The 20,706-nt window shown below is 42.7% G+C and overlaps 2 protein-coding genes across 5 annotated transcripts in view; one reads left to right on the top strand and one right to left on the bottom strand.

The window, feature by feature from the left end:
* The window catches only part of HDLBP (high density lipoprotein binding protein), an 88,678-nt gene extending 76,656 nt beyond the window's left edge, over window positions 1–12,022 (bottom strand). Inside the window, exons 1-2 of one of the 4 annotated variants that reach the window (XM_008049850.2) lie at window positions 11,752–11,987; window positions 167–233 (exon numbers count right to left, since the gene is read on the bottom strand). The gene's annotated coding sequence lies outside the window, so the exon portion shown is untranslated. Of the gene's footprint in view, window positions 1–166; window positions 234–11,270; window positions 11,470–11,751 lie in introns of those variants that run through there. The other 3 variants (XM_008049848.2, XM_021708461.1, XM_021708460.1) reach the window with 3 other exon arrangements.
* Window positions 12,023–12,084: 62 nt separating this feature from the next.
* Window positions 12,085–20,706, top strand: part of SEPT2 (septin 2) — a 29,807-nt gene continuing 21,185 nt past the window's right edge. Inside the window, exon 1 of the mRNA XM_021708468.1 lies at window positions 12,085–12,141. The gene's annotated coding sequence lies outside the window, so the exon portion shown is untranslated. The remainder of the gene's footprint in view (window positions 12,142–20,706) is intronic.

Below are 20,706 nucleotides of genomic sequence, written 5' to 3'. Positions count from 1 at the left end.
GCAAAGAAACCAGAAGTAGCACCTGGTTCAGCCAGCCAAACTAGCTGTGAGAGAAAATCAGCCTGCACTGTATTTAGAGGCTGACATCATGGGCAGGAAGACAGTGCATTCTACTGTGGGGCAGGGTGCTCTTCCAGGAGCCCAATGCTACACAGGGTCCTCTCACCTGGCAGAGCAAAGCCAAGACGGTCACTGCTCCACTTCATCAACGCAGTCCCCAGCCCCACAGGACGCTGGAAGGTCAGACAAAGGAATCATGTTAAAAAAGGTGACATATTATAGAAAGCAAAAAAGAGAAGAGGGGCAGCATTTAATCTGCCACAGAAGACAGTTTTACACAAGAACACATAGCTACCTTGAGGACAGCAGGACCCAGAATACTGAGCTTAGTCACAGAAGGCATCTGCTGAGCACACTCAGATCTCAACAGTTTGTGAATTCAAGCACTTGCACACCTCTGGACAAAGTTGCTCCACAAAGTCATTCAATGAGCCCACACATCCAATGGTGATCCAAGAATACATGAATGACACTTTGAGACCTGGCCTTCAGACTGGATTATTTCTACAATGAGCACACCCCTCAGAGCCTAAAAAGCTGAGCTGGATTCTGGCAGCCCATTGTAATTCACCAATAAAGAAAAAGTTCAGAATATTGCCTTTTTAGCAGTCAACATTATCCCATTTGTTCACCCCCAAAATATGTGCAGAGTACCTGTCATGATCAAGTTACTCTGCTAAGCCGTGTAGATTCAAAACAAGCACATCAATACAGTAACAGCATATCAGTGGTTTATCCTGTAAGTCAGACTGGGAGGGGAAGCAGGTAAAGTGAAGAGTTATTCCATGAGAATTTTGCATTCATCAAATGAAGTCAGAGAGGTAGCTAGAGGCTTTAGAGCTGGATCACTGATAGAATGATAGAAATACGAACCCCAGCAAGAATCTAGACTAGAAAGTCGATCTCCTGAAGGCAGCCACAGATGGACATGGTCCCAGTGCTAACAAACAGCAGGATACTGCAAAGATGGGCCTTGAATGCACAAATGGCTTTAGGATTGGGACTTTGATTTGTTCACAACTTACCCAAAACCTACTTATTAATATGTACTTGGTGAAAAATAAATGCTGACTGAATCAATGAGAGCATTCAAAATCCTAAGGGACACAGGACAATTTTAGAGTGAGTATTTCAGGTTAGAAAACCTATCTTGCTTCAAAGACGTAGTTGACTCCACTCCTAAACTAAAAAGAGTTCTGTGAACACTATATCCCTTTTGACCCTGAGCTTTAAGAAGCTCCAAAGACACTCAAACATTGGGTAAATCTGTCAAGACTGAATGTCTAAATGTGTGAACTTCTAAAAGTGAGGACCAAGATAAGATAAAGAAGAAAATAATTATGTATCTTGACTTCTCTGGGTCCATCTTCTCTCCAGTAAAAAGGAGTTGATACTAATATCTACCTTTTGGTGTTCCTGTGCACTTTTACAGAATGCTTAACCCTGGCATACAGTAATCAAGGCGTGGATTTTTTAAATACAATTATTATCCAGGGACACCAACACTGTAGGCAATACAGTCCTAACTAAGCCACTACTGTAAGTGGCTTCACCCCACCAGGCTCTACTCTTCCCACATAGGGTCTGTGGTAGCTACGTCCTTTCAAGGACTGAGTCTTTGCATCAGGTCTTCTCAATCTCAGCAGTGCCCACATTACAGGTCAGATATTTCTTTGTTGTGGGGGCTGCCCCATACATCCAAGATGTTGAACATATCGGGCCTTAATCACTACATGCCAGTAGCACCCACAAGTCATGACAACGAAAAATGCTTCTAGATACTACCAGATGTTTCCTGGGTGCAAAGTCACCCTGGTTGAGAACCTTGGCTGGAAATAAAGAGCATGATTAGTATACAGGAAGTGATGAATGAGTTTTAATAGGTGAGGCTTTTTGTATCACTCATGCATTCTTGAAATGATCACAAAATCGGATGCTATACGAGTGACTATCAGCTCCAAGTGTTACCCTTTCAAACTTGAGAACGAAATTTTGGATAAACTGAGTTACCAAGGGTTCTGAGCTATTAGAGTTATTTTAAAAACAAAACAAGACAAAAAACCCACTAAGCGAGTTGGCTTCCTTATCATTAGAAAGAAGAAGCTAAAGTCCTACAGGTCAAGAAGCACCCCCAAATCACAAAGCTTTGATTAAGAACGGGTCTACGGAACCTATTCTGGTTGGGGGATGGGCTGCCCAGTTTAAAAATAAAGAAGAAGAAGAAGGCAAAGAAAAGGAAAAAAGAAGGAAAGACCAGGTCCAAAACCAAAGTGCAGGTAAAGACTACCATCCTTACGTTGACGTCCTTAACTTCTCAATCCTTAACTTTTCTCTGACTTAAGTCAGAGAGAATGAATCAATGCCTGACAGCCTGTACCTAAGGCAGCAAGTACCACTGCATGTCTCACAAGGTTCAACTCCAGGAACTTCTGAGACTATCAGTACGTAGAAATTAAAGGCAAACCCAAGAGTGTATTTGGAAAATGCTTACTTGAAAAGAATTCATAGTGATTGCTCATGCCACCTGCTAACTTTTGGCTTCTGCATCAGCCACTTCCTACCTCTCCTTGCCCCAGAAGAGACCTGTGATCACAGCACTGAGGTCTCTGGAACACAACTAAGTCTCCTGAGAAAGGAATGGAATGGGTGAAGGCTATACTCATACTGGTAGTATTAATAGATAATACTACAGTGAGCTTGCTACAGTGATGGTCTACCAAGAGATGTGAGTTTTAGTTTTAAAATATTGTAAAATACAACTCAGCAAAGCAATGTAAAAATTGGCAATCCAACTGGTGGTTCACACCTGTAATCCCAGCACTTGGGGAGGTCAAGGTGGGAGGATCACTGGAGCCCAGGAGCTTGAGACTAGCCTGGACAACATAGCAAGACCTCATCCATATATTAAAAAAAAAAAAGGCAATCCCCCACAAGACTTCCCCAAGAAATATCTCCAAAAGTATAGTTTCATCCTTTCTAGATATTTTTTGTGCATATATTAACACATGGTTTAAATAAAAACAGGATTCATTATATGTACTCTTTCACCACTTGTGACATCTATTTCCATTTAAACAGACATCATGGCTGTCTTGCCAAGTGTTACATACAAAATTTTCTCATTTGTTAACAACTGTATGTTGAATAAACATAATTTAACAATGCCCCTACTGACAGAACTTTTGAATTGATTCCTTTTTTTGTTTTGCAGTCATAAACAATGCTAAAAAGAATATCCTCTGCTCACTTGGGCCCATACCTCCATGGAATAAATTCCTAGAAACAGAATTATATCATTACAGGGAATGCTCTGATAGATATGGCCAAGGTAAAATTGCCCTCCTAATGAGCTTAACTATTTATACTCACATCTGAGTACAGTAAACCTGTCCTTCCCACCTTTAAAAACTAAAATAGTCATGTATATTTTTTCCCAGTCTGATGTGGGGGAAATATAATTTTAATGGCAATCATTTGATCATCAGTGAGACTGAAATCTTGTTTACCTTACTGGTCATTTGAATTTCTCAACAGTGAAGACTGAACTATTCACAACCTCTCTGTTCACTTTTCTACCAGTGCTTCAACATTTATTCTTTCTTTTTTCTTTTTTTTTTTTTGAGTTGGAGTCTCACTCTGTCGCCCAGACTGGAGTGCAGTGGCCACTTCCGGCCACCGCAGCCTCGACCCGCTGGGCTCCGGCGATCCTTCTGCCTCAGCCTTCTGAGTAGCCAAAATTACAGGCGCGCGCTACCATGCCCGGCTGATTTTTGATTTATTGTAGAGGTGAGGTCTTGCCAAGTTGCCCAGGCAGGTCTTGAACCCGCGGGCTCAGGCAATCCACTCACCTCAGCCTCCCAAGGTGCAGGATTACAGGCTGAGCCACCGAGCCTGGCAACATTTTTTCTTAAGAAAGCAGGATTTATTGAGAGGACAGAAAAGTTCCCACAGTGGGAGGGGACCTGAGGGGATTGCTCTACTTCAACATTTTTAAGAGCAATAGGAACGAACAGAACTATACATTTAAGTGAAACTCAAGTTGTAAGCTAAAAATAACACTGATTAAGGGCATCCAGGCAAAACTGATGAGAAAAAACTATCAAAAAGGACATATCTTGCCTCAACTATTCACACAGTAGACAGCATAGGTTGATGATCTGAGAGATACTTAAGCCTGCCAAAGTTCCACTTCATTCACAAATATTAACTGACCTGCTTTAAGGGAAGGGCTCACCAGAAAGGTAGTTTGGTACACAAAGTATATACTAAGTTTTGGGGATGCACAGACCTCTGGATAGATGGTGGACTGAAGAGGCTAGCTGACAGGTAGGACCGTGAAGCTGAAGGAGAAGGCACAAACTCTAGCGCCAAACCTCTGACTCTAGTCTTTGCTTCAGGGTCTCCCTTAAACAGGGGATAATACGAGTATCTGCCTCCCACAGTTGATGGAAAAAGTGAAAATGCCATGAACACTTCCCATAGTCATCTAACCATGATCCACTATCAGTGCTGGGTCACTCTGCTCCAACTCTCCAAAGGCCTCCACCAAGAGCTTCAAGAGCTATCAGTTAGGAACCCTGCCTCCCTGCTTGACCTCTCATCTCCTGTTCATACCCCCAGGCTCTGTTCCACACTGGTCTTCTAGTAACTAGTGTCTCATAATCCTCTAACATGCTAAACACATTCCTGCCTTCATGCTTTTGAACTTCCGATCCATTCCTCTTAGAACGCTCTTTCTCAATAGTTGTTCATGGTTCGTTCACTCACTTCAGGCTTGAATCAGCTGTCACTCGATCAGCAAAGCCTCCCCAACTATGCCAAACCACTGTTTCCCTCATCCTACACCCCCCCTACTTTATTTTCCTCCTTCCTTCTTATCTGTATTTGACATACTACATATTTGCTGGTCTATTGATTGCTTGTCTCCTTTCACTAAAATGTGACTTCCATGAAAGCACAACAGAACACATCTGTTATTTCCTTATTGTATCCAACCTCCAAGAACAGTGTCTGGCAAGTGGTAGTTGTCAAATTAAAACATTTTCATTATTTTCACTCCCTCCTGAAGTGCCACTAAAGTGACAGTAAAGGGTTATTATTATTAGAGATGGAAACTTGCCCCAGTGCCCAAGCTAAAGTGCAGTGGTATGATCATGGTTCACTGCAGCCTTTAACTCCTGGGCTCAAGCAATCCTCTCACCTTAGCCTTCCAAGCAGCTAAGACTAGAGACATATACCACCATGCCTAGCTAATTAAAAAAATTTTTTTGTAGAGGCGGGGTCTCCTATGTTGACCATGCTGGAGTAAAGTATTATATTTTAAAGACACAAACCACAAAAACAAAAATAAGAATAGAGGTAAGGCCCATAAAATATTAGAGGCTAGGAACTAGAAACAGAACTGAAAGGGCTGAATCCTACATCAGCAATGAGGAAGGCCCACTAGAAATCTGACTGGAAGTAGGAGAAACCTGGGTTAAAAACAAAATTGGCCAACAAGCTTAAGAAGCAAGAAGATCCCTAGATTCACCCTGCAACTCTGCACAGCCAAGTAGCAGCTGTCCCTTCTGCCCTAGCCAAATGCTATAGGTCATTTTCCTCTGAAAGGCAAATAGAGATAATCTTTGGACTGGGGACACCAGTTACAACGGAGGGTGGGAAAGCATTCTGAAGACATGGGAAGTAAGCTCTCCCATGTGTACTGCTGAGCTCCCAGGCCCCTCTTCTCACTTAGCCTCTGAACACAGGCAGTCAGAAAAGGGATTATAAGATATTTCTCTGGGGGAATATGAAGGAACCCAAAGAAGCTGACAGGGAGCATGTGCTGTAAGGAAATGGCCCAGCCAGGTGCCTCTGCAGTGAATGCCACAGGAAGACTCAGAAGCCCTCTGGCACACAAACAGGCACTAAACCATCACTGGAGAGCCCAAAAAAGGTTCTCCTACAAAGACAAAAACCTCAAAAAAAACCAAAAAGCAACTTGAATAATGAGCTGAGGAAAAAGAAAACTTAAAAGAAAAAACTCATTAATATCCTCAGCGAGATAAGAAGATCCATCCATGAAACAAAAGTAGGTTATAAAATAGGAAGACAGAACAAGCAAAAGCTCTTAGAAATAAAATGAGAAAAACTTCAGTAGAAGGGCTAGAAGATAAATTTGAGAACAACTTCCAGAAAGAAAAATCAAAGTGCACAAAAATCTCAATTATACAGGAGGAATATTTTCTTTTATGAGTTATATTGCAGTGTGGTGAATATAGTAAATAAAAATGTAGTGTACATTTCAAAATCACTGAGTAAATTTCAAATGTTCTCACCATAAAAAATTTGAGGTGACAAATAGGGAAATTAGCATGACTTTATTATTCTATTGTATTAATAAATCATAACATCATCTTGTACCCCAGAAATATACACAGCTATAATTTGTCAATTTACAATTAAAAAAAAAAAAATCAAAAAAGCCATCTTTGGGGAAAAAAAGAAAACCTAAGGAAAGAAGTGTTGATGCAGAACGTTCAACAGTAGAATTCTAGAAAAAGAAAGCAAATGGAGAAAAATCAAAGCAATAAATCAAGAAAAATACCCAGCATTAAAGACCATGGGGTTCCAAATAAAGGTACCCAAAGAGTAAGCAAGACATTCGATGGAAACAGATCCAAGGGACATCATTATTCTGGGTATTTTGACTTTCACAAAAACAAAAGCCTTCAAGCTTCATGGAAGAAAACAAAGTCACATACAAAGGTTCTACAAATATTATGAAGCAATTAAAAGAAAAAGTATCAGAATGGCTTAAGACTTCAACAATATTGGAAAACTGAAGACAGAGGAGCAAAATGATGTCCAAACTTCCACTCAGGTATAAGAGCAGAATAAAGCACTTTCAGACACACAAGTTCTCCAAACTTTATCTCCCATGCACTTTTTCTTAGGCAACAAGTAAGTGGAGGATGTGCTCCATCAAAATGAGAATAAAACCAAGAGGAGGACATGGGTTCCAGAAAACCAGGCTTCAACCCAAGAGGGAGTGATGAGATTTGCAAGAAGATTCCAGGCACAGTCAAGTCTGCAGCAGGTTGGAGGCACTGGAAGAGATTTATCCAAGATGAAATGATTAGAATACTGAATTTCATCAAATAAAAAAGACTGATTTTCTTGAAAGGAGACTCAGACAATTAGTGTAGAATTTGGGACAGACTTTTAGTGACAAATATATAGAAAACTAAGTAAACAGCAAGCAAACAAAACAAAAAAATTCACAATAACCCTAGAGAAAACAAAAAGTAATCCTATCACACCCTTTAGCCTAGCTGTGAAATGCAACATGTAGTCATAACATAAACCACAAATATTGAACTAACCAAATTAAGGTTATTCCTACTGAGGCAGCCACGAAGCTGTCTGCACAGAGAAGACAGAGGGTAAAAGCAAGCGAGAAACTTCTTACTCTCACTGTCAAGATGAAAAGGGAGTGAAGGGACAGAAGTAAGTAAGACAAGCAAATACACTCTTAGAGTTGTAGGTAAAGAACAAAAGAATTAACCAAGGCTAAAGTGGATCCTGTGCAGGGGAGAAAACATGACTGGGGGAATGATACTTGTATTTTTTCCTTACAAGCCTTCCTAGGATTGTTTGACCCTATAAATTACATGAAGATATAACCTTGATATGAAATAAAATTAATTTTCGATTTAAAAATTCATATGAATGCTAATAAAAAGTAGTAAGGGAGAGTATGCATGGCCAGCGAATTGTTACCAAATTAATAGCAAGTAACAACAAGTTGACTAACACAATGACATGATGTCCAGACATGTCTCCGAACAAGTGCCTGGCTCATATTTAATAGTATTCGAGGAACTTCAACGTTCCTGGTAAAACAATAGCCTACTACCAGGGATTTCACTTCTAACTGTCTCTGATATTAGAAATTAAAAAAAAAAAAATCTTGCTTTAACCCAAAATAACATGTAGCCAATTTTTATAATGTTATACACATGAAAATAATTCCTTTTAATTATTTTCTTCATTTCCAATTGTTGAATGTTGTGATGCTTTTACAATTTAAGGAAAAAGTATTCTGACACATTATACTGGCTGGAGTTCTCTGGCTACTTCTCTACTTAGTCAAAAACCTTCACATGCATCTTGGACTTTGTGTCATCATAACTTGGCAACTGAGAAGTCAACTGCATGCTGTTTCTTCCAGAGTTTGGTTATTGCTTAACAGAAAAGGGAAAAGCTTTCCTACGACCAACCACCTGCCCACGGGATGGATGCACACTGAAGGCGTCATACAACACAGAAATACCACTTGGTACTCTGCTCAAGTCAAGCCCTTTCAGTAGATAAGTTTCAGTTGGGAAGCACTAGTGGAGAGTTATCCCAGTAAACACAGTGTAATCATCTCACATCCAGTCCACATCAGAGTGTCTTAGATAGGACAGATTGAAGGGCATGAAGTCCTTTACTACACAGACTCAGTCAAGCGCTCTACCATTTGCAATGTCAGCAGTATACCAGATTCTCAGCCTGCTACCCATATATGTTATCAGTTATAAATGTCATGCCTCCTCTTTCCTACTTTTCCTATCTAGAACACTCCATCCTGCCAACTCCACTTGGAAAAATTCGTATTCATCCTTTAAACTCCAGTTCAAGGACCACATTCTTTTTTTTCTTTTTTTTTTTTTTTTTTGAGTTGGAGTCTCACTCTGTCACCCAGGTGCAGTTGCATGCTCATGGGCACCGCAGCCTCGACTTGCTGGGTTCAGGTGATCCTTTCATCTCAGCCTTCCAAGTAGCTGGAACTACAGGCTCGTGCCCAGCAACTTTTTTGATTTATTGTAGAGATGAGGTCTTGTCAAGTTGCCCAGGCTGGTCTCGAACCCATGGACTCGGGCAATCCTCTCACCTTGGCCTCCCAAAGTGCTAGGATTATAGGCGTGAGCCACTGCACCCGGCCTTTCTTAATTTTTTGGAGACAAGTTCTCGCTCTGTCACCCAGGCTGGAGAGCAGTGGTATGTTCACAGCTCACTGTAGCCTGAGACTCCTGGGCTCAAGTTATTCTCCCTCCTCAGCTTCCTGAGTAGCTGGGGCTGCATACAGGCACCACCATGCCTGGCTAATTTTTTTTATTTTTTGTAAAGATGGGGTCTCACTTTGATGTCCAGGTTGGTCTCAAACTCCTGGCCTCAAGGGCTTCTCCTGCTTTAGCCTCCCAAGTGCTGGGATTAGAGTCACCACAACAGGCCAAGAACCACATTCTTTATGAACACTTTCCAACAGGTAATCATTGCCTATTTCCTATCTTCATACCTTATACATATCTTCTATTATTGCACTTATCATATTATAATGTAGTTATCCTTTAACCAGTAGATCTCCCACACTAGACAAGTGGCTTGAGAAAAAGGAAAAAAGTCATTATTTTCTTTGCCTTTGCAGTTGCAAAATCCCTTAACAGTACCTGGTACATAGCAACTTCCAGTAAATAGTTTTTGAAGTGAACTGCTGAAGAACTGAGATGACACCAAGTCAGACAATTGGAAGATGAGAATAACAAAGACAAAGGAAAAATCCTTAATGATTCAAGAAGAAATTCCTCACCGGGTCACTGAGAAGTTAGCTTACCCACAGGAGAGGGCATTGTGACTGGAATTCAATCGTGCATGAAGGTGCTGAGACATGAGCTGACTGCATTCTAGAGTTGCTCTCCTTACAGTCACTGCACTTTTACCTGAGTGACATTAATTTGACTTAAGATGAAGCACGCCCCTAAATAGTGGTTTACACATAGCAGAATAGTAGTAATGGGAAAGTTTAATACTCATTATGAATTACTAACTTTGTATCAAATGCTATCCCTGAGACCTGAGGAAATACATTCCAGTCTCTCCAAGTCTCGGTGGCGCAGCCTGTAATCCCACACCTTTGGGAGGCTGAGGTGAGTGGATTGCCTGAGCCCGCAGGTTCGAGACCCGCCTGGGCAACTTGGCGAGACCTCATCTCTACAATAAATCAAAATGAGCCTGGCGAGGTAGCACGTGCTTGTAGTTCCAGCTACTTGGAAGGCTGAGGTGGAAGGATCGCCAGAGCCCAGCAGGTTGAGACTGTGGTGGCCGGGAGCGGCCACTGCACTCCAGTCTGGGTGACAGAGTGAGACTCCAACTCAAAAAACAAAAAACAAACAAAAAAAAACTCTCATGATAGGTTAACGGTTGTTTTAGACCCAGAGCTCTGGAAATTCAAATGATGGAAGCAATTCTTAACGAAGACCTTTCAACTACTTTAAAATAGTACTTTCAAGTATACTAATATCAAACGTTGTTAATGAGTTTGATTAGCTTGAGGGTACTTCCGGTTGTCAAGATAATCTAAATATAAACCAAGCACTAGGTTTCATCCAATGTTTCAGCATTCCAGGTTTGTTTTCATAAAAGAACATTAAGCTTATTATTTAGTGTGGCACTACCAACAGCCTTAGACACAATTCTAATTTTGACTTATTTAAAAGGGTTTTAAGAAAGTTATCTAAGAAAGTGACTGATTATCCTTAAGTAGACACCAAATAAATGTGAAGTCATTGCCAGAGGGCTGAGAGTACCAACAAATCTGAGGATACATAACAAAAGCAAAACTGAAGGGCAAGTCCTGCTACTGAAGATTCCGACTCATCCACATTTCTTCAGACGTTTGACCATAAATGTTGTTTAATAAACAAAACACAAGCTGATTTCTTCTTTGGTTTTACATGGCATCCAAACACCTTGTCAAGTCTCACCCTCTCACTAAGTCCATTGGGAGAGAATATACAGTAGTTAGCCCTAAGCACCTAATCATTTTTCAAAGAAGCTACGCACAAAAATACCCCCGCAACATGCCATGGTGTCAGAACAGCTCAGGTTCCCAACACCATGCCAGTCATCCATTAGAAACTCAAGAAGTGTTTCCTTTCAGCCGGGGGTAATCTAGGAAGGCTTCCTGTACGAGGGGTAATTGCGCTGAGCCTCGACGTGAGACTCGGACGTCTGCTGGGCCTCCAGGCCATGAGGGAGGGAGAAAAGGACACCCCAGGCCTGAGGCACAAACCGCGGGCCGGAGCCACCCGCGCCCGTCCCGGTCAGGCCGCAGCAGGGCACGGCACCCTCCCGTCCCTGAGCCACGTCGCTGCTAGCAGGCTAGCGGAGCACTCCCCAGGTCTCACCTCGGGACTCAGACCAGGAGGAGGAAGCTAGGGGCCGCGCCAGCTCCGCCCTCCCCGGCGGGGCGGCGGGCCCCAGCTCCGGCGCAGGAAGGCCACGTCCCAGGGGAGGGACGCCCAACTCGATGGTCCTAGAGGGGGCGGGGGGAGGGGGGGCTGCCGGCCCCACGTGACCGCGCGCAGCCAATCTCGGAGAGGCCCCGACCACCGAGACGACGGTAGCGGAACGCTAGATGAGCCCCGCGCGGCGGCTCGCCGACCCCTGCCCAGCCCGCTCCGGCGCTCCCGGCTCAGTGCTGCCGCCATCTTTTGGAGGAGAGAAGCAGAAGCGAAGGTTTTCCCTCCCCGTGATCGTTCCGCACTCATGCCACCACCTGCCCTCCCGCGACCGTCTCTCTTCTCCTCAGTGATCACCTGCCTCCTTCCAAAGAAACGCTCTTTCCCTCACTCTAGTTGCCCACCACAAGGCGAAGACTCTCATTACCTGTTCCACTCTTATTAGCGTAAGAAAACCAAGCTCATAAGGTAGGAACTGTGGCGAAGCTGGGACAAGCCGCCATCTTGGTAAAGGAGAAGAGGCTACGCTTGACCTCCCCTCCACCCCCGGCCTCTATATGGCCAACCGCCGTGGGAGGAGCACGGCGCCTGCGCAGAGGCGGACACCGCGGATGAGTTTGGGCCTGCGCACTCAGAAGCCGGCCACAAGGGGGAGGGGAGGAAGGCCAGCCGCGTTGGGCCAGGAAGGTGTTGGCAAAGGGGCGGGGCCGCATGGTGACGCAATTCTCCTGCGCGCAGGACGGGGCGGGGCGCAGGCCGACAGCGGGCGCTGGGCGGGTCGGCGGTTAGTCGGCGCCTATTCTCGGCTGTGTGGCGGGTGAGTGTCTTCCCGGAGGTTCCCGCCTCCGTAGGGGCACAAACTGTGCGCCGACCTTTCCAAGGAGGTGCGGGGAACGGTTGATTTACCCCGCCCCCTCGGGCGGTGGTCTGCCGGCTCGAGGGTGCGTGATCGGGGCGGATGTGGGGGAGGGGCATCCTGACTCTGGCTCCGCGGTCCCCTATGTGGGCCGCCACTACCCCAGGCTGCCGGGGTGCCCGCGAGGGCGACGTTGAGAGCTTCCCGAAGACAGGTAGGGCCGAGTGGAGATGCAGGGCCAAAGGAGTCCGGTGACCCCGTGGGAATTACACCGCACAGTTCTGAGCCTCGGGGCGTCGAGTGCCGTCAAGGCTGGGGAAGTTGGGGATGGATCTGTAGGAAAGCTTGTAGATTGTGTGGCCATCTTGTCCCTCTAAAGGTTAGTGCCATTTCATCCTGGAGGCGTGAAGGACGTGCCAGCTCCCGAGCCCTTCTGGACGCGACGGGTAAGCGGGGAGAGAGGGACTAGGCCTTATTTGTGCGGTGTGCCTTGTGAGGGGAGAGGAAAAAAGAGTTGCACCAGCGAGAGGGAGGGACAGCGGGTAAAGTACAGAGTGGGGAGGCCTCTAAGCAGGGCTGAGGTTGAGAAGCAAACCTGTGGCCAACGTGATCTCAGTTAATTCCCTACTCTGATAAGGCCCACAGTCCTAGACAACACCTGGCCTTCGAAAAAGAAGGCCTTCCTACCCCCTCACAGACACGTGACTCAACCATGCTGAATTTGTTCAAACTGCTGTGGTCCTTGGCACCTCTGGCCTTTATGTTTGGAACTTAGTTACTTCCCACTTCTCTGCCTTCTGTTCCTAATTCCTGCTCCCAGCTTGTGGGATTCAGCCCAGGTTAGATTTCCTCCAAGGCTGGTTTAGGTGCTCGCTTAATGTTATGGATGGTAACTGCCCACTAGACCATTACTCTTGTGGGGGCTGGCCACGTGTTAATTTTGTAACCCTTACCCATTGCCTAGCAGGTACCCCGCAATCAAACCCATTATTTGTAGGGCCAGCACAGAGTAGGTTCTCAAATATTTCTCGAGTGGCTCAAATCATAATATATATATATATATATATTTTTTTTTTTGAGTTGGAGTCACTCTCGCTCAGGCTGGAGTGCAGTGGCATGCTTACAACCACTACATCCTCGACCTTCTGGGCTCAGGTGATCCTTCCGCCTCAGCCTTCCAAGTACCTGGAAACACAAGCATGTGCCGCCACACCCGGCTAAATTTTTTTTTTGGTTTATTGTAGAGACAAGGTGTCGCCAAGTTGCCCAGGCTGGTCTGAAACCCGTGGGCTCAGGCAATCCTCTCACCTCAGCCTCCCAAAGTGCTGGGATTATGGGCATGAACCTCCGTGCCCAGCCCTCAAGCTATATTTAATGTTTCAAAATAGGTATGTCATCATAAGGAGAAAATGATGGTGTAGGGATCGTGAAAACTGTATCCTGATGATTCTGATTTGAGATTCGTTGTTTTCAACAATAGTTTTTGATAGTTCCCATTATGTGATCTTTGCACCACCCAGCATTTTTGGAGGTGATCTCCTTAGCTGTAAAGGTTGTCCTGACATTTTTCCAATTTCCACCTTTATCTCCCTAACCAGTGCCAAAACCCAGAATAAAGAACCGTAGTTTTTTTAAGCAGATCAAGTTTGCATTCTGACTGGCTCTTAAGGGGTTACCTAAGGAAATGGGTGTTGGACCTCCCTCTAGCATCATTTATAAATGTGATTCAGGTCCCTTTTTATTCTCAATACCAAAATACAGAAATTTCTGTGGAAGAAAATGTTATGAAATTTTTTAATGTTGTTTTGTTTCTGGAGGGAAGGGAACGCCAAAACTCATTGACAGCAGAATTGAGGTGAGATCAATTATATTATATAGTCTGTATCTCACTTTGTGCTAGTGGTCATACCTGTAATCACAGGAAATGGGTTTGATTGTGGAATACTGGCCCAGACTTTGTTAAGAGTGTTATGTGATATTCTGTACATACACCTCCTCAAATCCAGAGTCAATGCCAAAACCTTTCAAGTGCATTGGTTAGAGATTATGGACCTTCAGGGTCCTACATCACAGGGTCATTTTGTGGATTTGGGATAATGTATGTAAATACAAGAATAACATATGCTGATAAATGGTAGTTCTTGTTTATGGGTATTCCACTAATACAAATGTCACTGGCAAAATAAGTATATATTGCCAAAAATCCAGTTTTACCCATCTGTTCTTCATCTCCTGTCTTTTGTTTTGAGAAAATTGGTTTCTGATATGCATTGGGAGGAAGCTGTGGGTCAGGGTTAAAGAACTTTTAAACAACTTCTGACATCTGAAATAAGCACAATCTGAAGGAGTAAAGTCTTCACTTAACTCCATGAAGATTTTTTTTCCAATTCATCTGCACCTGAGTTTTAATTTAATCACAGCTTGACTGTTTGTGTTGCTGAATCAAGGCTTTCTCACTGAAAATCACATGCTTCAGAGGTTCAGTATTCCTCTTTGAATTTTCTTTCTATGTCAGTTAATAAATTATGAGAGAAAAATCATTGTGGATCCAAGTTATGTTTTAGAAAAAAACTGAATATGAAAGGAACAGGAAGTGGCAAGAGAAACTTGTTTAAATTAAAGCAAAGTTGAAATGTCAGTTTAAGATATACTTTCTCCATTTTCCCATACTTGCGCATGGAGATAGGTCTTGAGTGGTAGAGAGAATCAATCTCCTGTGAGACACCCTCAGCCACAATGAACAGAGAGAGGATTCTGGGCAGGCACCAGGTATAGCACTCTCGGGGTGCTTAAAGTGAAGTTGATCAGAGCAGATTCAGTGCCCTTTCAATGCCAGGGTGACCAGGAGTCCAGGGTTCAGTGAGGCTGAGAGTACAGGAGGGGTGCTCCATGATATTCCTGTGTTGTACTATGTGATTTGAAACCAGATACATGTAATAGCTGTAGCTGGTAAGGCAGATGCATTTATCCTATATGAACTTGAAGCTCATTTTACATTTTCCTTTAAGAAAAAATCTATACTAATTTGGGGAAAATAAAAATTATGAGGTTTTTTTTTGAGTTGGAGTCTCACCCTGTCGCCCATGCTGTAGTGCAATGGCACGCTCATGGCCACCGCAGCCTTGACCTGCTGGACTCAGGCAATCCTTCCACTTCAACCTTCCAAGTAGCTGGAACTACAGCTGCGCACTACCATGCTCGGCTAATATTTTTGATTTATTATGGAGACGAAGTCTCGCCAAGTTGCCCAGGCTCTTCTCAAACCCTTGGGCTTAAGCAGCCCTCTTGTCTCTGCCTCCCAAAATGCTGGGTTTACAGGCTTGACCAGTGTAAAAATTATCTGAGGCAAGAGGATTACCTGAACTCAGGAGCTTGAGACTAGCCTGAGCAGCATGGCAAGACCATGTCTCTACAGTAAATCAAAAAATTAGCTGGGCGTGGTGGCGCATGCCTGTGGTTCCAGCTACTAGGATTGCCTGAGCCCAGCAGGCTGAGGCTGCAGGGGCCGTGAGGCTGCCATTGCACTCCAGCCTGGGTGACAGAGTGAGACTCTGATTCATTTTTTAAAAATTATTTGATTCTTGTAGGACCTGTTCTCTGTCTTCTAAATTTGTTCCTACATATTTGGATTTTGTTTTTCAATAAGCGTCTATGTCACTCAGGCTGGAGTGTAGTAGTACAATCACAGCTCACTGCAGCCTTGACCTCCTATGTTCAGACAATTCTTCTGCCTTTGTCTCCCTAGTAGCCGGGACTACAGGTGTACAACACCATGCTTGGCTAATATTTTAAATTTTTTTATAGAGATGAAGTCTCGCTGTGTTGCCTAGGCTGGTCTTGAACTCCAGGGCTCAAGCGATTCTCCTACCTTGACTTCCCAAAGTGCTGGGATTACAGGTGTGAGTTGCTGCCCCCCCATCTCATGTTTGGATTTTTTAAAAACTATTGCAAATGACATTTTCCCCCCATTTCCATTTATTGTTATTCATTACTAGTATAGAAAAGAGCTTTCAACTTACTTGATAACTTGTACTCAGTCACCTTACTAAATTATTCTAGAATTTTTTAAAATCAGAATATTTGTTTTCTGTGTATTCAATTCTATCAGCAAAAAGTTTTTGTTTTCATTTTCTTGTCTCACTGCATTCACTAATCTCACCAAGGTAGTGTTAAATAACCATGGTGAAATTGCAATGTCTAAATTTTATTTGGATCCTGATTCAATTAAAAAAACAGTTGAGGAATATGAATACTGATTGGATATTTGATTACATTAAAGAACTAGATATAGATGATCATTTGCCATTTTTAGGAGTCCTTATTTTTAGATATGCATACTGAAATATAAATGAAATGCTATCTCTAGTATTTGCTTAGTAATAATCTGGAGTAGTGGTTGTAGGGATAGGTGAGACAATATTGAATTTTGAGTTGCTAATTGTTGAAGCTGGATAATAGGTGGCACATTAGAGTTTTATTCTGCTTTTGTATATGTTTGAAATTTTTCATGCGCTTAAAAATAGCTATGATAATGAGTCTGTGACTCAGCCTGTAATCCCAGCACTTTGGGAGGCCTAGTAGAGAGGATTGCCTGAGCCCTGGTGGTTCAAGACCAGCCAGGACAACTCGGTGAGACCTTGTCTCTACAATAAATCAAAAAATAAGCCTGGTGTGGTAGCGTGCTTGTAGTTCCAGCTACTTGTAAGGCTGAGGCGGAAGGATTCCCTGAGCCCATCGGATTGCCTGAGCCCATCAGATTGCCTGAGCCCATCAGATTGCCTGAGCCCATCAGATTGCCTGAGCCCATCAGATTAGATTGCCTGAGCCCATCAGGTCTAGGCTGCAGTGGCCATGAATGTGCCCCTGCACACCAGCCTGGGCGCTAGAGTGAGACTCAAACTCAAAATAGATAAATGAATGAATGAATAAATAAAAAGATTATAATAGACATTTTTGCCTAATTATTGATTGTAATTCAACTAGGTTTAATATTTTATTGTTTAGAGAATAGCATCTGCCATTCATTTTCAGAAATACTCTGAATTACATTTAAGCCATTTTCTTAAGAGTTTTCATTAGGAATGGTTGCTGAGTTTTATATGCCTCATCAGCATCTGATCAGGCATGGCTTATACTGATAGGTGCTTTTGATACATTTTTGGAATCCAATTGCTAACAGATATTTTATTTAGAATTTTTGCATTTATATTTATGAGTGAGATTGACCTTTGATGTTAATTCATTTGTTCTTTCCTTTCTACTGTCTCCATGTGGGCTTGTTAAAACTGTGCTGTCTTCATAAAATAAATTGGAGTGTTTTTCTTTTTTCTGTAGAATCTTGAAATAGCTTAATGACATTGCCTTGTCTCTTCAGGGTTAGATGGAATAACAGCTCTAATATCAGGTCTTGGTTCCTTCTGGTTGGTATATAATCAGCTGTGTGGTAGTATCTATTGTGGGCAGGATTTCCAGTTTGGGGTTTTGGTAATTTACAGTGCTTAAGATATCATCTGTTTCTTCCACATTTTCAGATTTGTGATCATCTTGCTACATGTAGTCTCCTCTGTCTGTTGTTGTGCCTTCTTTTCTATATAGTATTTGCATTTTCCTTGATTGGGCTTGTAAAGAATTTGTTTCAGAGAATCAGTTTTGGGGTTTATCCTTTTTTTTCCTCATATTTCAACTTTTCTCTTTATTAATTTTTCTTCCTATTTTCTTTTGAATTACTTTGTTGATTTTCTAGTGTTGTTGAGTAGCATATTTCTTTATTTTCAGTGTTCTTTAATAATGAAAAAATATAAACCAAAATTCTTATCTGAGTTTATGAAGCTTTGACTGCGTCTCATACATTTTGCTTTTGTTTTCTTTCCATTGCTTTCCAGAGATAGTTTGTGGCTTTGCTTTTGTAACCCTCCTTGATCCAAGGGATATTCAGGAATGTTCCAAATTACTAGGAGTTATCTTTTACCTCCTAGTTTAAACAGATCATGGTTTAAGAACACTGACTGTAAAAATCAGTGTTATTAAGTTAACCTTGTATTTTCTGAGTCTTTGCCTTATGTATTTACAGCAGTTATTGCAGGCTTATGAAAGTTATATCTTCCTTATAAATTATTTGTTTTATCTTTATAACTTTGTGTGTGTGTGTGTGTGTGTGTGTGTGTGTGTGTGTTGGAGTCTCACTCTTGTCACCCAAGCTGGAATGCAGTGGAACACTGCTCACGGCCACTGCAGCCTCGACCTGCTGGACTCAGGCGATCCTTCTGCCTCAGTCTTCCAAGTAGCTGGAACTATAGACGCATGACACCACCCCTGGCTAGTTTTTTTGTGTTTGTGATTTATTGTAGAAACGAGGTCTCACCAAGTTACTCAGGCTGGTCTCACAATCCTCTCGCCTCCACCTCCCAAAGTACTTGGATTACAGGTTGAGCCACCACACCTGGCCTATCACTATAACTTAATGTCCCTATTATTTTGCTTAGGGTTTTTGGTTTTTGTTTTTGTGTTTTTTTTACTTTAAGTCCCAATTTGGTTGATACTGGTGATGTCTCTCCTATTCTGTGTTTGCTCCAACCTGCTGTCTTTTACCCTGCCCCTTTATTTTTAACCTTTCTTTGCTATCTTGTCTTAAGTATATTTATTTATTTATTTATTTATTTATTTATTTATTTATTTTTGGAGTTGGAGTGTCACTCTGTCGCCCAGACTGAGTGCAGTGGCACGCTCCTGGCCACCACAGCCTCGACCTGTTGGGCTGGGCGATCCTTCCACCTCAGCCTTCCAAGTAGACAAAATTACAAGCTCACGGAACCACGCTCGACTAGTTTTTGATTTATTATAGAGATGAGGTCTCGCCAAGTTGCCCGAGTGGGTCTCAAACCCGCCGGCTCAGGCAATCCATTTGCCTCAGCCTCCCAAAGTGCTGGGATTACAGGCTGAGCCACCGAGCCCGGCCGGCATATTTCTTACACATAGATTATAGCTGGGCTGTTTGTTATTTTAGCCTTATCTTTCTTCTCTTTTAAGCAGAGAATGTGGTTCTTTCACATTTATACTGACAACAGTCTTGAGTTGTATCCCTTTTTTCTTGATTTAGGGTTACTATGGATTTTGTTTCCTCTTGTTCCTGTTCCATATTTTTGCTGGTTTCATCAAGTTGCTGCTTGTTCCATATTTTTCTCTTAATTTGGAAGTTCTGTAATTTTTTAATGATGTTCCTTTTTGTGAACGTCATTAATTTTTTAATGATGTTCACTTTCATAATTAGACACTTCTTTTTTAATTGACAAGAAGATCCCAATTTCTCCTGCCAAAACTGTCTATATTCCATCTGACTCTTCCCTCTCTCTTCTTTTAGAAAGTTACTTCTTTGCTCTCCTACCCTCAACTTTTAGGTTTTGCTGATGTAGTTTAATATTTTTATATTATTATAGACTATTAATAGAATTTTCCTAGAGTGTCCTTTCTAGTCAAGAGACCTTAATTCACTCCTGCATTACAGAATCTCAGATGGTTGGTTAAAGTGTAGACTCTGGTCTTTGTTCTTCTTGGGAAAATTTTCTTCTCCATTATTTTTTTTTCCTCCATCTGTCTCTTTATTGTTAACCCTTGTTATTAACAAGGTAGGTTTCCTAGTTTTTCTGACAATAAGATTTACAGTGGGCTAAGATTTACAGTGGGCCACTAGAAAAGAGAACCTAGGCTAGGTGCAGTGGCTCATGCCTATAATCCCAGCACTTTGGGAGGCAGAGGTTAGAGGATTGCCTAAGGCCATGGGTTCTAGACCAGCCTGGGCAACTTGGCGAAACCTCATCTCTACAATAAATCAAAAAATTAGCTGGGCATGGTGGCGTGTGCCTGTAGTTCCAGCTACTTGGAATGCTGAGGCAGAAGGATCACTTGAGCTGAGCAGGCTGAGGCTGCAGTGGCTGTGAGTGTGTCACTACTCTCCAGCCTGGGCAACAGAGTGAGACTCCAACTAAACTAAACTAAACTAAACCTAGACTATAACCTAAATCTTGAATGAGAGTCAATACTGTAAAGTCTCATGGATCCTGCTGTCACCTTGCCTTGGTTAACCACGCCAAATACATTAAGCATGTGGAGACCTCATATCTTTTGAGGTAGTCGGGAACATTTACATTCAAAAGGGAAACAGAGTGTGCAGTATTCAGTAATGTTAAGGTTTGGGTGGAAAATGAGAGACAAGAAACTGAAGGAAGCTTTCTAGTAAGTTTTTAAGCTCCAGAGGGAATAACATTTGACTGCAGTCGTCTCTGTTGATGTTGTTAGTGAAGGTTAATCAACAGACTTCATGTTTTCCCAAGCTTCAGTGTTTCTAAAATGTGTATAAAGGTCAGGCATGGTGGCTTATGCCTGTAATCCCAGCTCTTTGCAGGGCCAAGGTGGAGGAATTGCTTGAGGCCAGTTCAAGACCAGCCTGGGCAACATGGCAAGACCCCATATCTGCCCCCCAAAAATTAATTAGCTCGGGTATGGTAGTGCAGGACTGTACAGTATTAGCTA

This window comes from Carlito syrichta, unplaced genomic scaffold (genome assembly GCF_000164805.1).
Source record: "Carlito syrichta isolate Samal-C Ts95f unplaced genomic scaffold, Tarsius_syrichta-2.0.1 Scaffold138451, whole genome shotgun sequence".
NCBI classification, from domain to species: domain Eukaryota; kingdom Metazoa; phylum Chordata; class Mammalia; order Primates; family Tarsiidae; genus Carlito; species Carlito syrichta.
The sequence above is the reverse complement of the archived record's forward strand: the minus strand, read 5'-3'. Positions and strand labels throughout refer to the sequence as shown.